The sequence below is a fragment of the Protopterus annectens genome, chromosome 3.part0 (genome assembly GCF_019279795.1).
Source record: "Protopterus annectens isolate FY-2018-M chromosome 3.part0, PAN1.0, whole genome shotgun sequence".
Lineage (NCBI taxonomy): Eukaryota > Metazoa > Chordata > Ceratodontiformes > Protopteridae > Protopterus > Protopterus annectens.
In genome coordinates, this window is record NC_056731.1 from 762724872 (window position 1) to 762748725 (window position 23854).

Consider the following 23854-nt stretch of genomic DNA (forward strand, 5'->3'; position numbering starts at 1 on the left):
GACAATCCCTATCACAGTAGCAATAGTCTACAAATATACCTGAAATACATAACTGCCATCCCCTTCCACTAAAAGGTTGGGACTACTGGGGCTGAGGAAGGGCTCCACTCCAGGTTCAGGACATATGGTGAACAAATATGTATATATAATTATACATATATCTGTATAGATATATACACATATACATATCGACATACATAAATGGATATGCATATGTAGATATATATATATATATATATATATATATATATATATATATATATATATATATATATAAACACTCAGATATATACATATACAGAGCAATACATGTCTACACATATACAGATAGAGATACATATGCACATATATGTACGGATATCTACATATATACTGACAGTAATAGGTATATCAGAATAGATATATATGCACATATAGTTATAGATACCTACATATATACCCACATATATAGGGATATCTGTACACATAGGATGTGCATACATATATAGCTATATATACACGTATCTATATACACACACACACACACAGATATATATATATATATATATATATATATATATATATATATATATATATACACATATACGAAGAGATGTACACATGGCCATATATATTTTGCACTATATAGATGTGTATGCAGACATATGTTTGTGTATACATGTGTATGTACATGTAGACATATATCTACCTATTATATGTATATATCCATATTTCTGTCATGCTTAAACCTCACAGTTGTGTATACCCTCCCAGATGTATCTCACCCTATGTATCTGCTATGTGTACATTATGATAAAACAACATATGTGATGCAACAGTCATATTAATAACAAGTACTACACAATTGTGGAAGTAAAGGCAGTTGTTCAATACAACTCAATATGTGTATTGACAGCTATATTGATAAAACAACAGCTCTCTTCACAGTGGTCATGGCATAGTGGTTAAGTGTTGTGATATTATTAGGGTCCTGGGTTCAAAACCTGCAAGGGCTGTTTATTTTGTTGCTGGCCAGAACAAGGGCTGTAGGATACAGAGTGGTTAAGGCAGTTCTGAGCAGCTTACAACTGACATGTGTTCAACTGCACCTCAGATATGTCACAGCCATGGTGTCACCATAGTGCCATACCCCGTTGTGGAATATGACTGCAGACCATCCTCATGCTGACACATGTACACCTACAAAACAGATGGATAACATTATAGGGACTGCAATCAACTAGTGTGACTAACAGCTATAATGCATCATTGCTGGACAGCTACACTACCTGCCATATATGCATTACAATTTGCACCTTACATCATGTTACTCTACAGTACTGTGGTACACTTTAGTACAGTCACCATGTGCATCAGGACCATATTAGCCTGTCCCTGCATTGATGGTATGGATGACAGATGTGGCACAGGTATCATCATATGCACAGGGTGTGATGTTGGGTTGCCAGATGTTGAGAGTAGGCCATACATGTAACACCATGTGTATGGGGGTGAAGGGTGTACTGTGGTGAGTTGGGCATGGTGCTGTGGTGTGTGTAGGTATGGGGTTGCCCTAGGTGTGTTTGTATAGTGTGTGGGTATGCATGCACACAGTTCAGCCGTGTGGCTTCCATACACAGGTGTTTATGAACAGCTGCAGACCATACCTGGCAGGGTGTGCAGTTAACTGCCTCTGGCCATGGATACATGGACTGTGCCTGCCAGGGGTTCCATGGGCATGTCCAGGTTCAGGTCTTGATGTGATACTCTCATCTGCTGATGACAAATGTCCACTGGTACCAGTCCCCTCCTAGGACTGGCCAGGACCACATGTACATGGCCGGCTGCAGTGTCGTGTGGAGAGCACCCCCTCGCACTGCCAGGGCTGGTACTGCCACTACGGGAGCCCCTTGGTGTCCTAGCATGTCCACATTGACTGCCAGCTGTTGGTGTTTCTGGCCAATGTCCACATGGCCGTTGCTGCACCCCCAACACACGTTGAAGCACAGACACACCACAGCCGAAGAGGGCCATCATCTCACCATGCTGTTGATCCATGAGCTTTGTATATGCATGGATGGCACCAGACAGTTCACGGATGCTGTCACTTACAGATGTGAGAGCAGCCCTCTGCAGCCTCAGGCCCTGTCTGGTGTAACATTCCATATGTGCCTGCGCCGCCATGACTGCCTGAAACATGCGCCTGCTGGTACAAGCTATGTCACCTCTGCCAGGAGAATGATGTCTAGCAGCCCTACCACAAGCACCCTGGGACATACACCTATGTGGTGCCTTGCTGGACATCTGACTATGCCTGCTGTGTCCAGACACAGTAGGCATGGTTACCACATTTTTCTGTTCATTGGCACCAAACACCAGCTGTTCCTCCATTATGGCTACTGGTGATGGGGTATGTAAAGGCATTGAAACTATGTGTGGGGAATGGGGTGGCTAAAAGGGGGATGTCACATGATGGTGCAGTGTCAGCCCCTGACAATCCCACATGTGCCTCAACAATACTGTCATCATCTTTGGTGTCTGTATGGACAGCAACATCAGATTGCATGCAGGAGGGATCCTGATCCACCTTGCCACCTGTGGGGTAAAACAATAGATGCTCTTTAAAACCTGTACAGCATTGCATAACAGTACACACACACACACACACACACACACACACACACACACACACACACACACACACACACACACACACACACACACACACACACACACACACACACACACACACACACACACACACACACACACACACACACACTGATACACACACAAATACACACACAGCTCCATAATACCTACCTGTCCATGGCTTTACAGACAGTCCCACATATATTTCTATGTGGTACCCCATCCTGCATCACACTTGCTAACATACACACATTGATACCACTCATTAATATATCAGTCCTCTAAATGCCTACACAAGTGGTCACAACACAAGACCTGTTACTACATTACCAGCCTGACCTGTGTAGTGGTCTTAGATGGCCTCAATGCTGTCATTCGGTATTCATCTTGTGTATGTCTGGACATCATCAGCCTGGCCCCTATATGTGTGGGCTACAGTGTTCTATCCATAATATCACGCACTGGTGTGTCATGTGTATGTAATGCTCAGTACATTCCAGATATGCTGCTCATTCAGCCTATCATGTGACAACTGTAATATGTGGATACACTCCCTGGTGTTAACTACTACTTCCCCACTGCATCTGCAGTGCTGCATATGTGGGTTGTAGGTGACCTCTCTGTTGAATGCAATATTAAGGGTGTACCTGGTATCTACCTTCCCTCTTGATGCCTGTTCCATCCAGACCATATTATAATATCGGCTGTCCTGTGATTACACACATGACAAGTATTCCTGGTGTGTAATGTGGCAGTCCATGTACATGTACTGCATGATCCCAGAGGGCTGTATTGAATATCCACACAATCACACATGTGCATACATGGCCAACCACACAAACACACACACATGCACACAAGCAACCTACATGCGTCAACTTCCCTCCACTTCACCAGAGTGACCCTACAGACAAACTATCTACCCACCAGGACGCACATACACAAACACATACAGGTGAGGTTGCACAATGATAGTACACAGAGTCCTCCTATTACCCCTCTGTCAACATGCATAACATATGGTACCCAACAGCATGCAGTGCAGCTATAGTCAATCCATGCTAGCAACAGTATACATGTTTGTGATGCATGTGCTGTGTCACCAGGTGATGCCCCTTCCCCTGGACACCACTGCGCCCATGAACATGGTATTTTTGTGCACCTGTTCTGCACCCTGCCATGTACTGTGCACCAAATCTCACAGGTGTACAGCCCATTGCTGAATGTGTACTACTGTGTCGGTTACATCAGCTTTAATGTTCACAGCCCCTATGTTTTTCAGCAGGACATACCTGGTATGATATGTGGACAGATGTTATTTGTGAATGCTTGATGTCTGATGCACAGCTCTCAACATCAGCGGACCATGTATGACCAATCCAATACTCTTACACTGACAACCATCAGAGCATACCATGGCTATGGGGGTGTACACAACCTTATTGATGTGATGCACCCATCCTTGATCTGCCATGGGACCACATCACCGCATCTCATAGCAGTACATGAGCTCAATATGTGACATATGTTCTGTACTTTCACATGCAGTGTCTACAGAATGTGTTAGGTATGTGGATGCTGACCATGATGCATACACACCATGTGGGCATATGTGTGCACACCCTTATCATGATGGTTTGTCACACCACTTGTGGTGTGTACTACAGCAGTCACTCCTGGCAGGGGTATACCAGCGTGGGCCATCTGCATTTGCCAGTGTATGTTCAGTCTGCCCTACACGTCCCCCTATTCTGCATGATTGTAAGGTCTACTCATGTGCACATCCCTTGATGCTCACCCACTGCTGTCACTATTGCTGTGGGGGTAGGGTTATGGCTGCCACAGGTCCTGAACCTGACTATGTGCAGATACAAACATTCATAGCATCCTTAGGATCCCTGCTGCAGTGCACTGGTGTGTCATGCTGGCACCCCTCCCCCCTCCATCAGCCTTTTTTCAGATGCATGACAAGTAAGCCCTACACATGCATCACTTTGCAGTGGCCCATACACTGAACACCACATGTTACAGCCTAGTTCCAGCTGATAATGTGGACCACTGTAATGCCTTATGCCATAGTGTATCTCTGTGGCAGTTGCCATTGTCCGACAGGTATATACACTGGTGTTGCACTGTATATGGGTGCTGTTACAAAATGTCCCTACTGTAGGCCATGTCCCCCACCATTATGTTACTCGCTGTGGACGCATTCCACAATGACAGCATGTTAATTATCATGCAGGTGTCTGACATACTCTTCTAATAGCCCATAATGGTCACCCTTGTGATGCTGTACATTTCACAGCAACAATAAGTGCACATGTACAACATGCATTCTGGGTAGGTGTGTTAGATGTGTGCATGGCATATACCATATCCATTACATGCTCTGTGTATTGGCAAGCATCTACAGGACCATACACACCACCTACAGGCTGCCGCCATGGTGGTATCCTGGAGGGACCTTCATAAGAGGGTGAGAGATGCAAAGTTAGTTGCCACAATTGTGGCAGTGCTACAGGGTGGATGCAGTATTACAATACATCAACAGTACATTTCCACAATACTACCACATATGGACATCTGTTTATCACTACTATGTAGCAACAACATATATCTATGACATGTCAGATATGCATGATCTACCTGTACTGATGCGGATGTATATGCAAAAGTGGTCTACGGATGTGCCCTGTGGCCTTACCTGCATGCTCCTCGGCCAGTGTGTGGGTGGCACCATTCTCCACAAAGGTGTCTGGTGGTTGGTGGGTGGCCGGACGGGCAGGTGCCACGAGGCTCGCCAAGAGCTCCTCCACACGTGTCAGCGGGATGGATGGTATGGCCCCCCTGTGGTGAGGTGATCCCCCCAGACTGCAGCAGCATGCTGATGGGCATTGTGAAGCAGGTCATTACAATGATGCTGGACCCGCTCATAACTGCAGTTGTGCAGTCCGACATCATTGACCCTGTGGACTAGGTCATTCCACAGGCCGATACGCTCCTGCTGATCATGGGCAGCCCGGCCAAACAAGGATGTATAGTGATGTATTAGTGCATCCAGCAGGATGTCATTTTCTGCTGTTGTGTAGGCTGGCAACCTTGCATGAGACATCGTGCCTGAAAGGCATAAAGATGGACACAGGTGTGAACAGGTCATGTAGCAAGGTTACCACAGTTCTTAATACACATTACAGTCACCCACTTAACACATTAGCGACAACAAACCGTACACACATCTCATTAGGTATGGCTACTGCATACCTATCAATGGGGCAGATATTGTACTGTACCACGCTTTGTGCAATGTGTTTGTAGCCAGGTTCTCTGTGTGGACACTATCATTGCTGGCCTGTTACAGACTATTCACCTGCATGCCCTTGTCAGGGCCACAGTGGTTCAATATATGCCTATGGTATGCCTGCTATGTGTGTGCTGCACATCTGACATACTGTGTTATTGTGGTTAGCTATGCATGCAGTTAGACATGTTCTGGGATTGTGTAGACTATTACTACCAACATATGTTCTATAACAGTGACACAATAGCATATATATGTACTATTGGCCAGCAGAACCACCTCTCCGAACTCGTCTGCCCATGTTACCCGGCCACATCACATGTGTGTTGCACCTTGGGGCCTCCTCATGTACTGGTCCAGCAATACTGTCAGGTGGAACCAACCTAGAGGATGTTGCCCCCTTGGGGGCACACACAAACATGTTCTTGTCTGCTGCGGTCAGGTCCAGGGTTTATTCCATAATGGGCTCCACAGACACATGTGGGATGTGCTATATCACTCTGAGGCACCCGGTACACATTCACAGGGCCAACATGCTCTTCCTGCTCAACCTCCAGGCCAGGCACCTTCAGAATATGGACTGCTGTCCTGAGTAGCAGTGGGTGGGAGGCTTGTTCCCATTGTGTCCATATTGGGCCCATGGGGCATCCACATCACAGACCACACACACACACACACACACACACACACACACACACACACACACACACACACACACACACCATCCAGGGTGATTACCCACCACATGTGTCACATACCACCCCTGTAGGCTGTCCTCTATAAATACCAACCCTGACCACCTCCACAACTATACCTGCCATACTTCCCCATATTCCCATTCCATAATTCACAGACAAGGGCAATGTGGTCCCACATGTGACATACCCATCCATGTTGCACACACTGACAGCTGTAGATATCTGTGTATATTGCTATGTGTGCTGTTTCCTCGCACATAGCATGCAGCACTGTAGTAGTAATATAGGGGACATGTATTTACATACATATATGTTTGTGTGCGTGTTTGTATATATGTAGACATGTGCATATAGGTATATTTCTATATATGTGTAGATATATGTGATGTATATATGTGCTCATATATATGTCTACATATGGGTATCTATATATTTGTGGACATACATGTAGATATAAATTATATATGTGTACATATGTACACATATGCTTACCTATATGTGGGGTACATTTAGACATCAGGTCCACAATCTCACATCTTCCTGCACAGCTGTACTGTCCTGCCTTGCTACAACACAGACAGGTGCCACATATGGACACAGCCTGACATTAGGGGGGTATATGTAGGGCCAGACTGCAGGTAAACATATTACACACCTATGGCATTCCTGCATGCTACAATACAGACTAAACTGAGTATCCTGCAAGGGGTGGACTGTGGAACCCACGTGTCCATCATAATGGCATTACTTCCACCACCAGCTAATGGCCACATAATATATATAGTTAGCATTACACTACACACACTATGATGGCTCACATCTTATCAGTCAGTGCTGCTCTGCATGGTTGAGGGGGAATGGCCCACTACCCATAGGGATGGACTCTATTGTCCTTAACAGTTGTTCAGCTGAACATCACTACAACAACAACACCTGAAAGCACATATAAAGCATTCCACATTATCTATCTCATTATTATGGACCAAGTACTATGGTCAATTACATACATATATACTTTACATACCTGTTCTGGGACTGCAGACTCTTCTAGAGTGCTTAGTTTTGTTTTATTGTTTTTCCTTATACGCACTCCCTCTCTCTCTGTCAGACTCTCTCCAGTAAATGGAATGAGCTGCTTTGTATAGATTGTAGCATGGAATTTGCAGGTGATGCACATGGTCAGGTGATGGCCTCTGTACCAATCAGTGTCCTCCACTTGCTACCTGCATGCAGCATGCTGTGTAGTACTTCCAATTACCACTGTCATGGCAACCAACTACTATAAATCCCTACATCATGTGGGCGTGGTCCCTTTACCTTTCCTGAATGCTGGTGGGCATCAATGTTACAGACAAAAAGAAGCAATACCTCTTACAGGAGAACCTGCACACTCAAGCCAGCTACATATTTGTATGATGTTCCAGAACTACAGACAGAGTGTGAGTAGTGTTGTGTTATGCATTGTATAGCACTGGTGTTACAGGGTTTATGTGTATATACTAATTTAACTTGGAATGCAGTCTGTCTGCATAGCTCTCAGCTGTGGGCCTATCCTCTTGATGGCCAGAGGTCTGCTTATTATGTCTTGTCTGTCCACAACACAGGTCTTGTGTCAGATATATCACTGGCAGTGTGTGTTGAGTGCTATCAGTACATGGCTATATCCATTTTTGTTTCTAACTTCATATTTCTGACTAAGGGTATGTTGCAGACTATCCTGTAAAACCAGCAACTTGCTTAGTGTATGACAGCAGTTTTACACATATGGGCCTGTGTTCCAGCCTCTGTCCTCCACCTACATACCAAGCTTTGCACATATGACAAGCTGTCAGGTGTTGTTATGTAGTGGGCTGTGAGTATGTCATGCTGCCATTCCTGCCATCAGTCCACTGATGTTGTGTACCCTACACATACTGGGAGGTTGGGGCCATATATGTTTGGGCTTCACCTACACAATACATGTGTGCCCTTAAGCACTCCAGAGGCCAGTGCATGTAACAGTGGTATATGGCCCTGTATTATTGAGTCTAGGGAGGGATGCACCATAGCTAACCTAGGCTGTTACAACATGTGGAGGTATCAGGGGTAAGCTGCCTTAAGGTATCTGGATGTACATCACCATACAATTCACCTTGGGTAAATGCAGGCCTACTGCCTCCTGCCATACAGACTGTTCTGTTTGTCAGTGTGATTGTGATGGTGTCAGTTATGCCTTGTTATGTAACAGATACATCCAGTTGTGTCAACTGAGGTCTTTACCACCTAGGGATTGTGTACAGAGTGTAGATAGAGGCTGATGAACTATACATCTGCATTACTTACTGTTGATTGTTTGGTATCCTGTGGCCCAGTATGTCTTTACTATTGTACTACTTGAAATCCTCGGGCCTGGACAGCAACATATGTAAACCTTTCCAGACTACTGTATTAGTATAACTGATTCACAATTGCATTACTCTGTGTCTATGGATGTAAGTGTCTAAATAGCTATATGACATGGCATATACAACTGTAATAGTACACAAATAAAGCTTTTCCATGTATGCAAACCTGTGTGTGGTGTTATATCCTTTGACCTCTCTGTGGGTATATGTTGCAGGCAACAATTGTTATTTGTATGGGTGGCTCATACAGTGCCACTTGGTAAGGTGGTAAGTGTAGGCATGGTGGCTGTTCAATATTGCGTGCTCCGTCTACATATCTATCTTCCTATACACATCTCTGCATGTGTATGTGTAGTTACATATATATATATATATATATATTCATATGTATATATATATATATATATATATATATATATATATATATATATACATATATACACATATATGTATATATCTGTATCTGCATATATATGTGTCTGTGTATATGTATCCTAGGATGTTGATTGCTTCCACATTGTACATTCCCTATGGGAGCCAGACTGTACTGCATGATATGTTACTGATACCAGCCTGACATCATACAGGTGGGATGGAGTACTGTTAACATCTTGTGCCCTTGTCGTGTCAGGTCCTGGTTATGAGATCTGCAAAAGTTGGTAGTGTATTGGAGGGCACACGTGTTTGGCTGTGGGGGGGAATACCTATTCATACAAGACGTATGTTGTTTGGGGCCTCTCAACCCCATTAACGGAGCATGTGGACATACATGTTTTTGTTTTGTTCCCATTTTTATCTACAGATGTATGTCTGTATATAACTATATAGATATATATATATATATATCTGCTTACATAAATGTATATATATATATATATATATATATATATATATATATATATATATATATATATATATGTGTGTGTGTGTGTGTATATATGGACATATAGATGTAGACATATATATCTATAGATGTATGCATATGTATGTATATATGTATATATATATATATATATATATATATATATATATGTGTGTGTGTGTGTGTGTATATTTCTATATTTCTATATATCTATATCTACATATATAGATATGTTATATCTATTTAGATATTAATATATATATATATATATATATATATATATATATATATATATATATATATTTATATATGCACACACAAATATCTACATGTTAAAATACATTCCCTGTACTGTTAAATGACTGGGCTGGATGATATGTGTGTGAAAACATCACAGTTATGCATACCTGACATGGCTTAGTGGTAAATCACTTTGGCTATGGTATGCATGGTCCTGGATTCGAGCCTTGCAGAGGCTGTTTATTTTGTTGCTGGGCAGAAGAAGGGCCTTTGGATACAGAGTGATTAAGGCACTTTTAAGTGGGTTTGCATGGGTTTACGCGAAGGTAAGCACTGGTAATTTCAGGTTACAGTTTCTTATACTCAGTTAGCTTTTAAATTGCTTAACCTGTGTAGGCATTGCTTAGCACCGAGTAAACAAGCTTAAACCAGCTTACTGCTGCTTAAAAGCACTTACTCCCGCTTACCTCCATGCTAATATCTTTAAAAGAAAAGAAATAAAAAAGGGTTGATAGGAAATTGGTGAAAAAGGGGCACAAAGAGGGAAAGACAGCAGGGAAAATAGCTAGGGATGTGCAGGAAGGGTGTAGGGAAGGTCCATAGCTGCCCATTTCTTCTACAGCAACAGCTGTGCATATACACTGAATTTGGAGGTAGATTTGGACACTCAAACCCCTGACAGAGGTGTGAGGACAACAATAATATGTTGTGATACCAATTAGACCAGATTACATGTGTCCAATGGACACATGTGCAAAATGGACAGCTATGTATGGGACGTGATTTTTTGGGGGGGAACAGATTGCCCTTTTTTTATGTGAAAATGGGATGTTGGGGAGGGATAGTAGGTATATTTGGGGAGGTAGGTTGGGTAGGTTACTAGACAAGACAAACAAGATGCATACAGAGGCAGTATATGACACATATGGTGGGTAAACACCTTGATGGTGAGGGGTGCTGGGAAATCAGAAGCCCATGAGCACCCTAGTGGAACCAGTGGGACTGAGGTCCCCACCCATGGGCAGTCACCACTGCACCTTCACAGCCCCAAAGGTGACTGTGCTAGGGGCTGAGTTGCAGAGTCAGGCTGACCCTCTAGTCATGACACATGGACCTCGAGCTGGCATAGCAGATCTCCAACCTACCTGCAGAGCTCGATACACACCATGACCCAGACCTGGTGAGGCAGTTCCACCTGAAGGTGGTGCAGGACTAATGGACGAGGAGGTCTCGGGTTGGGCCCCAGATGTGCTGGTGCCTGGTGCCATGGCCAGCTGAGGTGGCAAAGGTGGGTCTGCTGGGACCGGCATTCTCAAATGTGCTATAGTATTTAAATTTTATCAAAAAAACCTCAGCTTTGGCCGATTAAGAACTTGCTATATTCAACTGGACGTATAAGAGAATTTAAGTACCTTTATCTGCTCTTTTTTTTTTAAAAAAATACAGTATTTAAATTGATTTTAACTGTGTGGAAGGAATATTAGCTGAACTGGAAGTTAGTCAGTGTTTGCTGAATTTTGTTATTTGCTAGTAATTACAGGTGTGGGGTAGTAACATTCTTTGATTTCCTGTCCTTGCCTATTTAAGTGGTACAGTGTGAAATATTTTCTGCTTAAAAACCTCAGCTTTGGCTGGCTAAGAACTTGCTATATTCAACTGGACGTATAAGAGAATTTAAGTACCTTTATCTGCTCTTTTTTTCAAAAAATACAGTATTTAAATTGATTTTAACTGTGTGGAAGGAATATTAGCTGAACTGGAAGTTAGTCATTGTTTGCTGAATTTTGTTATTTGCTAGTAATTACAGGTGTGGGGGTAGTCACATTCTTTGATTTCCTGTCCTTGCCTATTTAAGTGGTACAGTGTGAAATATTTTCTGCTTAAAAACCTCAGCTTTGGCCGGCTAAGAACTTGCTATATCCAATTGGACGTATAAGAGAATTTAAGTAGCTTTATCTGCTCTTTTTTTTTCAAAAAAATACAGTATTTAAATTGATTTTAACTGTGTGGAAGGAATATTAGCTGAACTGGAAGATAGTCAGTGTTTGCTGAATTATGTTATTTGCTAGTAATTACAGGTGTGGGGGTAGTCACATTCTTTGATTTCCTGTCCTTGCCTGTTTAAGTGGTACAGTGTGAAATATTTTCTGCTTAAAAACCTCAGCTTTGGCCAGCTAAGAACTTGCTATATTCAACTGGACGTATAAGAGAATTTAAGTACCTTTATCTGCTCTTTTTTTTTCAAAAAATACAGTATTTAAATTGATTTTAACTGTGTGGAAGGAATATTAGCTGAACTGGAAGTTAGTCAGTGTTTGCTGAATTTTGTTATTTGCTAGTAATTACAGGTGTGGGGTAGTCACATTCTTTGATTTCCTGTCCTTGCCTATTTAAGTGGTACAGTGTGAAATATTTTCTGCTTAAAACCTCAGCTTTGGCCGGCTAAGAACTTGCTATATTCAACTGGATGTATAAGAGAATTTAAGTACCTTTATCTGCTCTTTTTTTTTCAAAAAATACAGTATTTAAATTGATTTTAACTGTGTGGAAGGAATATTAGCTGAACTGGAAGTTAGTCAGTGTTTGCTGAATTTTGTTATTTGCTAGTAATTACAGGTGTGGGGGTAGTCACATTCTTTGATTTCCTGTCCTTGCCTATTTAAGTGGTACAGTGTGAAATATTTTCTGCTTAAAAACCTCAGCTTTGGCCGGCTAAGAACTTGCTATATTCAACTGGACGTATAAGAGAATTTAAGTACCTTTATCTGCTCTTTTTTTTTCAAATACAGTATTTAAATTGATTTTAACTGTGTGGAAGGAATATTAGCTGAACTGGAAGTTAGTCAGTGTTTGCTGAATTTTGTTATTTGCTAGTAATTACAGGTGTGGGGTAGTCACATTCTTTGATTTCCTGTCCTTGCCTATTTAAGTGGTACAGTGTGAAATATTTTCTGCTTAAAACCTCAGCTTTGGCCGGCTAACAACTTGCTATATTCAACTGGACATATAAGAGAATTTAAGTACCTTTATCTGCTCTATTTTTTCAAAAAAATACAGTATTTAAATTGATTTTAACTGTGTGGAAGGAATATTAGCTGAACTGGAAGTTAGTCAGTGTTTGCTGAATTTTGTTATTTGCTAGTAATTACAGGTGTGTGGGGTAGTCACATTCTTTGATTTCCTGTCCTTGCCTATTTAAGTGGTACAGTGTGAAATATTTTCTGCTTAAAAACCTCAGCTTTGGCCGGCTAAGAACTTGCTATATTCAACTGGACGTATAAGAGAATTTAAGTACCTTTATCTGCTTTTTTTTCAAAAAAATACAGTATTTAAATTGATTTTAACTGTGTGGAAGGAATATTAGCTGAACTGGAAGTTAGTCAGTGTTTGCTGAATTTTGTTATTTGCTAGTAATTACAGGTAAGGGGTAGTCACATTCTTTGATTTCCTGTCCTTGCCTATTTAAGTGGTACAGTGTGAAATATTTTCTGCTTAAAAACCTCAGCTTTGGCCGGCTAAGAACTTGCTATATTCAACTGGACGTATAAGAGAATTTAAGTACCTTTATCTGCTCTTTTTTTTCAAAAAAATACAGTATTTAAATTGATTTTAATTGTGTGGAAGGAATATTAGCTGAACTGGAAGTTAGTCAGTGTTTGCTGAATTTTGTTATTTGCTAGTAATTACAGGTGTGAGGGTACTCACATTCTTTGATTTCCTGTCCTTGCCTATTTAAGTGGTACAGTGTGAAATATTTTCTGCTTAAAAACCTCAGCTTTGGCTGGCTAAGAACTTGTTATATTCAACTGGATGTATAAGAAATTTAAGTACCTTTATCTGCTCTTTTTTTTTCAAAAAAATACAGTATTAAAATTTATTTTAACTGTGTGGAAGGAATAGGTTCATAGGTTCATAGGTTCATACTAGGCTATCTGCCCAAGGGCATTTATAAGCCTAGCCCAGAGTTTTGTGGCTTTCACCACCCCTTTAGTTTGAAGGAAACTATGCCCATTATTTTGCTGTGCCTCTGTCAAGCAGTGACACTGAGGTAATCCCTGGTGTATATCTGCGATCTCCCATCCATTGGTCAAGATTTCTTTTGAACAAGGCCAGCGAGGTGCTCTGCCTCACATGTACTGGGATTTTGTTCCACAGCATAGGGAGTCTCTGGGTGATGAATCTGTCCCTCCAGCATGTCCTATTAATAACCGTGTCAAGGTTTAAGTCTCCCGCCCTTGTAGTTCTGAGGGATCTAGATTTTTTGAGGTGAAGCATGTTCATCAAATCTGGGTTTGACATGGCCTTGCATGTCAGGCACAGGTCACCTCTGAGTAAGCGGTAAGCAACTGAATAGAGCTGGAGTTCCTTCAGTCGGGCAGCATAAGACATATTTTTGAGACCCTTTATCCTTTTGGTGAGGGCCTTTCCAGCTGCTGCAGGTGTCGGGTCAGATACATTCCGAATGGGGCATTGTACTCAATCATTGGTCTGATGAGTGATGAGTACAGGGGGACGATGACCTCCCTTGATCTAGATGTGAATCCCTTCATGATCAGGTGGGCAATGTAGAAGGTCTTCCTAACTACTTTAGCAATGTGAGTGTCAAACGAACGGTTACTGTCAACCTGGGTCCCCAGATCCCTGATAACCTCTTCTGTGCTCAGTGGATTGTCACCTATATGGTAGCTAGGGGTAACCTTGTTTTTCCCGAAGGGTATGACTATGCATTTCTTGGTGTTTAACTTTAGGCCATGGCTCTGGCACCAGTTATCCATTTCTGTGAGACCCTTCTGAAGGATATCTGTGTCAGATGTGTTCTCGACTATGGCGCCCAGTTTGCAGTCATCTGCAAACTTTGTCAGCCATAACCCTCCTGTGTTTGCTTGTACTTCTGAAAAGTAGATTCTGAACAAGAATGGGCCCAGGACTGAGCCCTGTGGGACACCACTTGTGACAGGCTTTGAGTCTGACATGGCGCCAGCAACTCTGACCCTGTGGGTTCTGTCACTTAGCCAGTTTGCAACCCATCTTGTGATGTATGGGTTTACATTTAAGCTGATGAGTTTTTCAATGATACCTGAGTGGGGTATTGTGTCGAAAGCCTTTGCCAGGTCGAGGTAGGCTGTATGGACTGCCTTTCCCTCATCAATGGCCTTGGTGACTGTTTCAAAAAAGTCAACCAAGTTTAAAAGGCATGATCTGCCTTTGACAAAGCCAAACTGGGTTGGATCCAAAGTCTGCAAGTTCCCTATGTCTTTATTTATGAGTTCCATTATGATCCTCTCCATAGCTTTGCAGATCAGGCTTGTCAAGCTGATGGGACGGTAATTTCCAGGGTCGGTGGAGGCACCGCCTTAGTGAAGTGGGACCACAGTTGCCGTGCGCCACTCCTTGGGTACGTATCCTGAGGTGAGGCTAAGATTAAACAGCTGTCCTAACTGCGGGTTTAATTCCTTATTGAGCTCGTGGAGAACACAGCCGGGGACACCATCCGGTCCCATGGATGCTGTGTTTTTCGCCTTGGAGACAGCAGTTCTCACCTGGGCGTTAGAGATGTTGGGGGGGCTACAATCCTCTGGTATAGATATCTCTCCTTTTGGGGGGGAGGGGGGAGAAGTTTGCACTGAACCTGTCAGCCAGTATGTTGGCAATGTCTGTAGGTTCAATAATTTTCACATCATTTTGAGCTAATTCTGAGCATATCTGGGAGTTTCCTCCCAGGTTTCTAACATAGCTAAAGAAGGCCTTATGATTGTCTTTTGAGTCCTTAGCGATTTTTCTCTCAAAATTTGCCTTGGATGATTTTATGAGGGCTCTTAGTTTTTTACTTATAATGAATATTAACTGAACTGGAAGTTTTCACTCTGCTCTTCAGTTAGTCCCACCCACCCTCCCTGTTTTTGTTTTGGTGTTAATCTTAGTGGCCTTGCAACTGCCCGCCCCTCTTGTAAATTTGTGTTTGGATACTCCTTCTGGGCCCATCTCATTTCATTTGCTCACTCAACTGAGTGCAGTGAGATCATATTCTGACTTCAGGCACTCCTACTGTGTACAAAGAGAGCATCTGGGAAACAGAAAAAAAAAATTTAAGCTTGTTTTCCTGCCTTTCCTGTTAAGTGGTATAGACTATTTGTAGGCTTCTGAGCCCCCAAGCCCTTCTATGTTGGAGGGAAGCCTTCTAGCTTAGATTTTTTTTCTTATAACTAGCCAGTTTTCTGGTTTCAGCACTCAAATCTGTTTCTTTGATCTCAGCACTTGTTCAGAAAAAAAAAAAAAAAAATTTCATCTGCTTTTACTGTACTTGTGTTTCTACCTACTTTTTTTTTGCTTTTGCATCATCTTAAAAGTACTCAGTTGTATTTATTACTGCTTGGTGTAACTCATTCTAAGCCTTTTGGTTTAAACACTTGGGCTTCGGACCAGTTGTTTTGCACTGAGAGGGTTTGTGGTCTGCACTGTAGTGGCAGAACAGGTAGCTTACATCCTTCTAGGTTGGGAACTGCTGATTGAGGGATCAGTGTCTGTTATTCTAAAAAGTGTATTAATTCTGGTTTAAGCACTTGGGCTTTCAGGCCAGTTATTTTACATTAAGAGGGTTCGTGGTCTGCACTCTTGTGGGAGGAGAGGCTGGACTCTGCCCTTCTGAGCTGGGAATTTCTGGTTGAAGGCTTATAGTGCATGCATATCTGAACTGCTTCTTACTGAAGTTGGTGCGCCTTGTTTGCTGTGGCATAGACTGGATTCGGGCCTGCTGGATCTAGCTTTGTTTGTGTAACTTGAGCACTAATCCAGGCATTCTCTAAAGTATTCAATTGTATTTATTACTGCTTGGTAGTAACTTGATTAAAGTGTAGCTATCATTATAAGTCTTTTGGATTAAGCACTTGGGCTTCAGACCAGTTGTTTTACATTAGGAAGGTTTGTGGCATGCACTGTGGTGGCAGGACAGGTAGCTTTCATCCTTCTAAGTTGGGAACTGCTGATTGAGAGCCCAGTGTCTGTTATTCTTAAAGTGTATTAGTTCTGGTTTAAGCACTTGGGCTTCAGGCCAGTTATTTTACATTAAGAAGGTTTGTGGTCTGCACTCTTGTGGGAGAAGAGGCTGGACTCTGCCCTTCTGAGCTGGAAATTTCTGGTTAAAGGTTTATAGTGCCTGAATATTTGAACTGTATCTTACTGAAATGGGTACACCTTGTTTGCTGTAGCATAGACTAGATCCAGGCCTGCTGAATCTAGCTTTGTTTATATGCTTGTTGTTTGTTTGCTTGTTATTTCCCTGGAACGCTAATTCCACCTAATACGTGGCTTCTCAACACTTCTGTGGATCACTAGTGATATCTGCATTGCTTACTGTACTTGTTTCCTTGTTTCACTTGAAAGAAAGTTACTGTTTGTCACTTTTGCATTTAAGTTACCTGTAACACATTGCACTTAAGTTACCTGGCACTTGCTCACTAAAGCAATTATATAAGTCAGCACTAAAAATTAAAAGCACTACACCCTCACTCCCCACTGGCCCTGGTTTTCAATTATTAAGGAATTCCCAATATTATTCTAGCATGTCCAAAGGTCAGTTGTCAATCTCCTCTCTGGTCCAGCTGGTGAATCTGGGAATCTTGAGGCAATGTTACAACTGCCTCATGTACACAGACAACCCTCTCCTCCTCCCAACAAATTCCAACACATGTGAGAGATGCAACCATATAGCCAAACTGGAGGCTAAGCTCTCTCAACTCAGTACTGGCATAACCAGTCAGGAGGAGAAGGAAACCACACTCACTACAATTCCAGTCTCACATAGACCTACCACGACAGCAAACCAAACACATAATCACACAAAAACACTCGGAGGCTCTAAATAAAGATCTGCTGAAGCAGCAGAGACCTCCAAAGCAGACACCCAAGCAGCCGCTACACCAAAACAAAACACGTGAAACACATATCTCACAAAGCCATTGTGCCAAACAGTCACAGCCCTTAAGACTAAACAACACACCTGATACACTTGTAATAGGTGACTCTATCGTCAGGCACACTGACGTCCCGCTCACCACGCTGAACAAGGAGAGGGTCACGGTGAGAGGCCTGTTGGGGGCTAGGATCCGCCACATAACACAAGCACTCAGGTCACTCCAAGGCAAGTACAAATATGACTCAGTCATTGTCCATGCTGGTGTGAATGACCTGAGACGTACCTCCCTGGACTACATGAAAAGAGACATAAAGGAGCTCTCTGAGCATGTAGCCCAGGCCGGTATGACCCTGACCTTGAGTAGCATCTTACCCTCACCAAGAATGATGCCACAATATGAAGACAAGATGATCAACTTCAACAATTGGCTTAAGTACTGGTGTCATTCAAAGGGGATCCAATGCCTGTCAGCTTGGGATGATATGCTCGACAAGCCACGATGCTTTGCTAGGGACGGCTTGCACCTGTCACCCCTGGGTTTTCGGATATTGGCAAAGGCTCTTGCTACCCCCATAGTGCCTTTTTTAGGCAAGGCTCAAAAGACAAACCCACCTCCATAGGTATCACAAGGGATAAGAAACTAAGAGTAATGCTACTCAACACCAGAAGTCTAAACCTCAAGATGCACGCACTCGAAACTCTCCTTAGCATGGAGAACATCGATATCTGTGCAGTAACAGAACCTGGTTCAGGGCTCCCAAGAGCACCCCAGCACTACCAGGTTATACCTCATACCATGCTTTTCGGCCCCAAAACTTGGACCGAACCACAAAAGGAGGGGGAGTATCGATATTCATCAAAGATACCCACACCTCCAGGTTGGTGGCAAAGCACGAAGCATCAGAGACTATCCATGTGCAACTAACAGTGGGTAAAACTGTCTTCCAGTTTATAGCCTGCTACAGACCACCCTCCCAAACCCAGGAACCCCACTTGGCCTTCCCGAGAATACTGGAAAATATGAAGGTCTCTCCAAACACCATTATATTGGGCGACTTCAACTACCCAGACATAGACTGGGAGCATTACTCTAGCTCCAACACCCTAGCCCAAAGGTTCCTAGAATTTATAAACTCATATGCTATGGAACAACTTGTTACCACTCCCACAAGAGGGGAAAACATACTGGACCTGATCATCACCAACATGGGGACTCTATGCTACAGACCAGAAGTGTATCCCTCATTGGTAAGATCAGACCATAAACTAATCTCACTGGATATTCACATCCCGACCCCACCCCCTGCCCAGAAAACCACAGTGAAAAACTTCTCTAAAGCAAATTTCACACTCCTCAAAACTGAGGTGGAATCCTTCAAAGCCCCCGGGCCTGTGGAAAATACGGCCCAGACCGCAGAATCCTTTATAAACGCATTCTATGAACACCTTCAGGAATGCATGGATCATGCGATCCCAAATAAAACCAAGACCCAATCCTCCAAAGGCAGACGTCCTGTCTGGTGGACCCCAGCCATAAACAAACTATACAATAGAAGGAGGAAGCTACTAAATGATAGAGCAAAATCCCAAAAAGGGAAGGCATCACTGATCAGTATGAGCAAAAAACTACGGGCACACATAAAATTGTCTAAGGCCAGCTTCGAGAGAAAAATTGCACAGGACACTAAGGATAATCACAAGGCTTTCTTTAGTTATGTTAGGAACCTGGGTGGTAATTCCCAGATATGCTCAGAATTAGTCCAAAATGACAAAAATACACTGAACCCACAGACATTGCCAACATCCTAGCTGACAGGTTCAGTGCAAATTTCTCCCCCGCTCCCCACCAAAAGGGCAAATATCTATCCCAGCAGAGTGCTGCCCCCCTGACATCTCAAATGCTCAGGTAAGAGCCGCCCTCTCCAAAGCAAAAAACACAGAATCAGTGGGACCAGATGGTGTCCCGGGCTGCATCCTACATGAACTCCAAGAAGAGCTAAACCCAAACATAAAACTACTGTTCAATCTTAGCCTTACTACAGGATATGTGCCCAAAGAGTGGCGTACAGCAACAGTGGTTCCTCTCCATAAAGGTGGTGCCTCAACGGATCCTGGAAACTATCGCCCCATAAGCCTGACTAGCTTGGTCTGCAAAGCTATGGAAAGGATCATCATGGACCTCATAAATAAAGATATTGGGGACCTACAAACACTGGATCCTACCCAGTTCGGCTTTGTTAAGGGCAGATCCTGCCTCTTAAACCTGGTTGATTTCTTTGAAACAGTCACCAAGGCCATTGACGAGGGGAAGGTGGTCCAGACAGCCTACCTGGGCCTCGTAAAAGCCTTTGATACAATACCCCACTCGGGCATTATAGATAAGCTCACCAGCTTAAATATAAACCCCTATGTCACTAGATGGATTGCAAACTGGCTCAAGGACAGAACCCACATGGTTAGAATTGCTGGAGCCATGTCAGACTCCAAACCAGTTACAAGTGGTGTCCCACAAGGCTCAGTCCTGGGACCTCTCTTGTTCGGTATATATTTCTCGGAGGTACAGGCCAACACGGAAGGATTGTGGCTGACCAAGTTCGCAGATGACTGCAAACTGGGCGCCATAATCAACTCTCCAGCTGACACAAGCATCCTCCAAAAGGGCCTCATAGAAACAGACAACTGGTGCCAGAGTCATGGCCTCAAGCTAAATGCCAAAAAGTGTATAGTCATCCCCTTTGGCAAAAACAAATTGCCCACAAATTACCACATAGGTGGCAATCCATTAAGTACAGAAGAAGTAATTAGGGACCTGGGGACCCAAGTTGATAGCAATCTCTCATTTGACAACCACGTGGCCAAAGTGGTTAGAAAAACATTTTATATAGCCCACCTAATCATGAAGGGATTCACATCTAGATCAGGGGAGGTCATCGTGCCTCTTTACTCATCCCTCATCAGGCCCATAATTGAGTGCAATGCCCCTTTTTGGATGTACCTTACCAGACACCTGCAGCAACTGGAAAGACCCCAAAAGTACCTCACCAAGAGGATCAAAGGGCTCAAACAGATGCCATATGCTGCCCGGTTAAAGAAACTCCAGCTCTACTCAGTGGCATACTGCCTGTTCAGAGGCAATCTGTGCCTGACATATAAAGCCATGTCCAACCCGGAATTAATGGATATGCTGCACCTCAGAAAATCCAAATCCCATCGAGCTACGAGCTCGAGAGACTTGAACCTCAGCACTGAAATAAATAGGACATGCTGGAGGGACAGATTCATAACCCAGAGGCTCCCTTCACTCTGGAATAAAATCCCAGTCCAGGTTAGGCAGAGTCCCTCATTGGCTCTCTTCAAGAGGAATCTTGATGAGTGGATGGGAGATGGTAGGTTTATCCCGGGTATCACTTCTGTGTCACTGTTAGACAGAGGCACAGTATACTAACCTCGAAAAAGGGCATAGCAAAATAAATTTAAAATGGGTGGCAAAAGCCAAACACATTCTGGCTAGGCTTATAAATGCCCTAGGGCAGATAGCTTAGTATGAACCTATGAACATATGAACCTATATGTGGGTTAGTAATAGTCAACATATTTCAAGGTTAGGTATAACAGCATGCATAGATATTCCCATTAACCCAGACACCAGATAAAGATCAGTTGCATAGCAAACGGAACGCATGCATATATGAAACCACAGTGGAAATAACAACAGCATGCAGGTACATTGATGGCACCATGCCTACAATGTTGGAGTATTTCAACATAGCACATGCATGGAAACAGATTTAGATAATTATGAACCAAGAGGACATATGTCCCAACAGAACAGTGAAGTAATTACATACCAGTTGAGGTAGGTATTTAGTTTATTGTTAGAGATATGGTGGGGGTGAGGGGAAGATGTCAATTAACAACTAGTATATTCCTGTAGTTCACATTACTTTCCTAGTCAGTGCTATCTGTACCTTACAAGTATTACTATACTACCATATTGCCTTAGTTTGGACAGTGACATGGCTGTCACCATCTTTATACATGAACTGGTTTTACCTGCAGTATTCATCTCTTACCTGGTATACCTATGGAGGAAATGTTTGTTAACACTAACTGTTTCTACACATATGCCCAGATTACAGGTTGCTGTTGTTCACATACCTGTCCAACTCTTTCTGCACAGACTCTGGCCACGTCTTGACCACATGCAGGTGAACTGGGACATATCTACACTATTGCCCTCTTCAACCTTTTGTGACTTACCACACTCTTATACAGGCTTTCCTACACAGTTATATTATGTAGCACAGTGTGGGTGACAGTGATCAGCGATACCTTATTATTCAGAGCAACTGCAACAATCACAATTCCATACAATACCAGAGTAAACAGTACCAGTACAGGGTATCAAAGTTTTTATTTCTCGGCACAGTGTTCGTATCCGATGTACCTGTGGGAGCAATGTTTGCTAGCACTACTTGAATATTGCCACACAAAGTACCAGATTACACATTAGTATTATTCACATACATCTCACTCTGTTACTGTACACACTCTGGTCACAGCTTGACAACATGGGGCTGTAGATAGGACATACTTGGCTTATTACTCTCATAACAGTTTCAGGAGTTGCTAGAGTGGCAGGTTTGTGGGATATGATTCTGTATGCAGCCTATATCCAGCCATGGCTGTGTCTGCTACAACTAAAACACTGTCCATCAAAGTTGTGGTGCTATATAGATATTGCTGTATATGTCCTATCTGCTTTCTGTCGTATAAGTCTCCTGTGGTTTTGCATTCTGACCTTGTATTACAACACTCTTATACAGGATTACCTAGACAGTTACATTTTCTAAGACAGTGTGGGGGACAGTGATGAGTAATACCTTATTATTCAGAGCAACTGCATCAGTCACATTGCCATACAATACCAAAGTATACAGTACCAGTATAGTATATAGGGTATCATTCTTGTATTACTGGGGACAGTGTTGGTATCTGACAGATCTGTGGGAGAAATGTTTGTTAGCACTACTTGAATGTTGCCACACACAGTACCAGATTCCATATTACTATTATGCACATACATCTCACTCTGTTACTGTACACACTCTGGCCACAGCTAAACAACATGGGGGTGTAAATGGGACATATGTGGCTTCTTACTCTCATAAGGTTTTGTGGAGTTGCTAGTGTTCCAGCTTTGTTCTCATAGATATGTGTCAATCAGTTGTATTTCCGGTTTGCTGCCTATATGTCTGGGATCATCCCACTGACTTTCCAGGGGGACAGCTTGACAGGCAACAGATATGGGCCACTTTACTTGACATTCTGGACATAAGTGTACAGTTGTGGGGTATGATTCTGTATGCAGACTACTACCACTGTCAGGATTTGAACCATGTCTAGGTGTGCTAAAAATACAGCACTTCACATCTCAGTTGCATGTGCTATTCGGATTTTGTGTTCTGCCTTTTTCCTGTTTTCTGTCTATGTGTCTCTCAGTTGTACTAAATGGCCACTGGAGATTACACCAGTCATATACAGGCATTCCTACACAGTGTGGGTAACAGTGCTTAATACAATGGTACTATTACGTGATTGCAAATCTATATTACCATATGATACCAGAGTATACACATGCAGTCCAGCAGTTAGACCTTTATTGTCGGGCTATTATGCTTTTATTTACATACAAACTATATGAGACTCTTCCTGCCATATTCTCCGGTGTATGCAGTACTTGCCTTAAACAATACAGGTTTTATACTGGCAATTAATTTACTAATACTTTTAGATTTATTTCCTATGACAGTACATGCAAGAGTATTA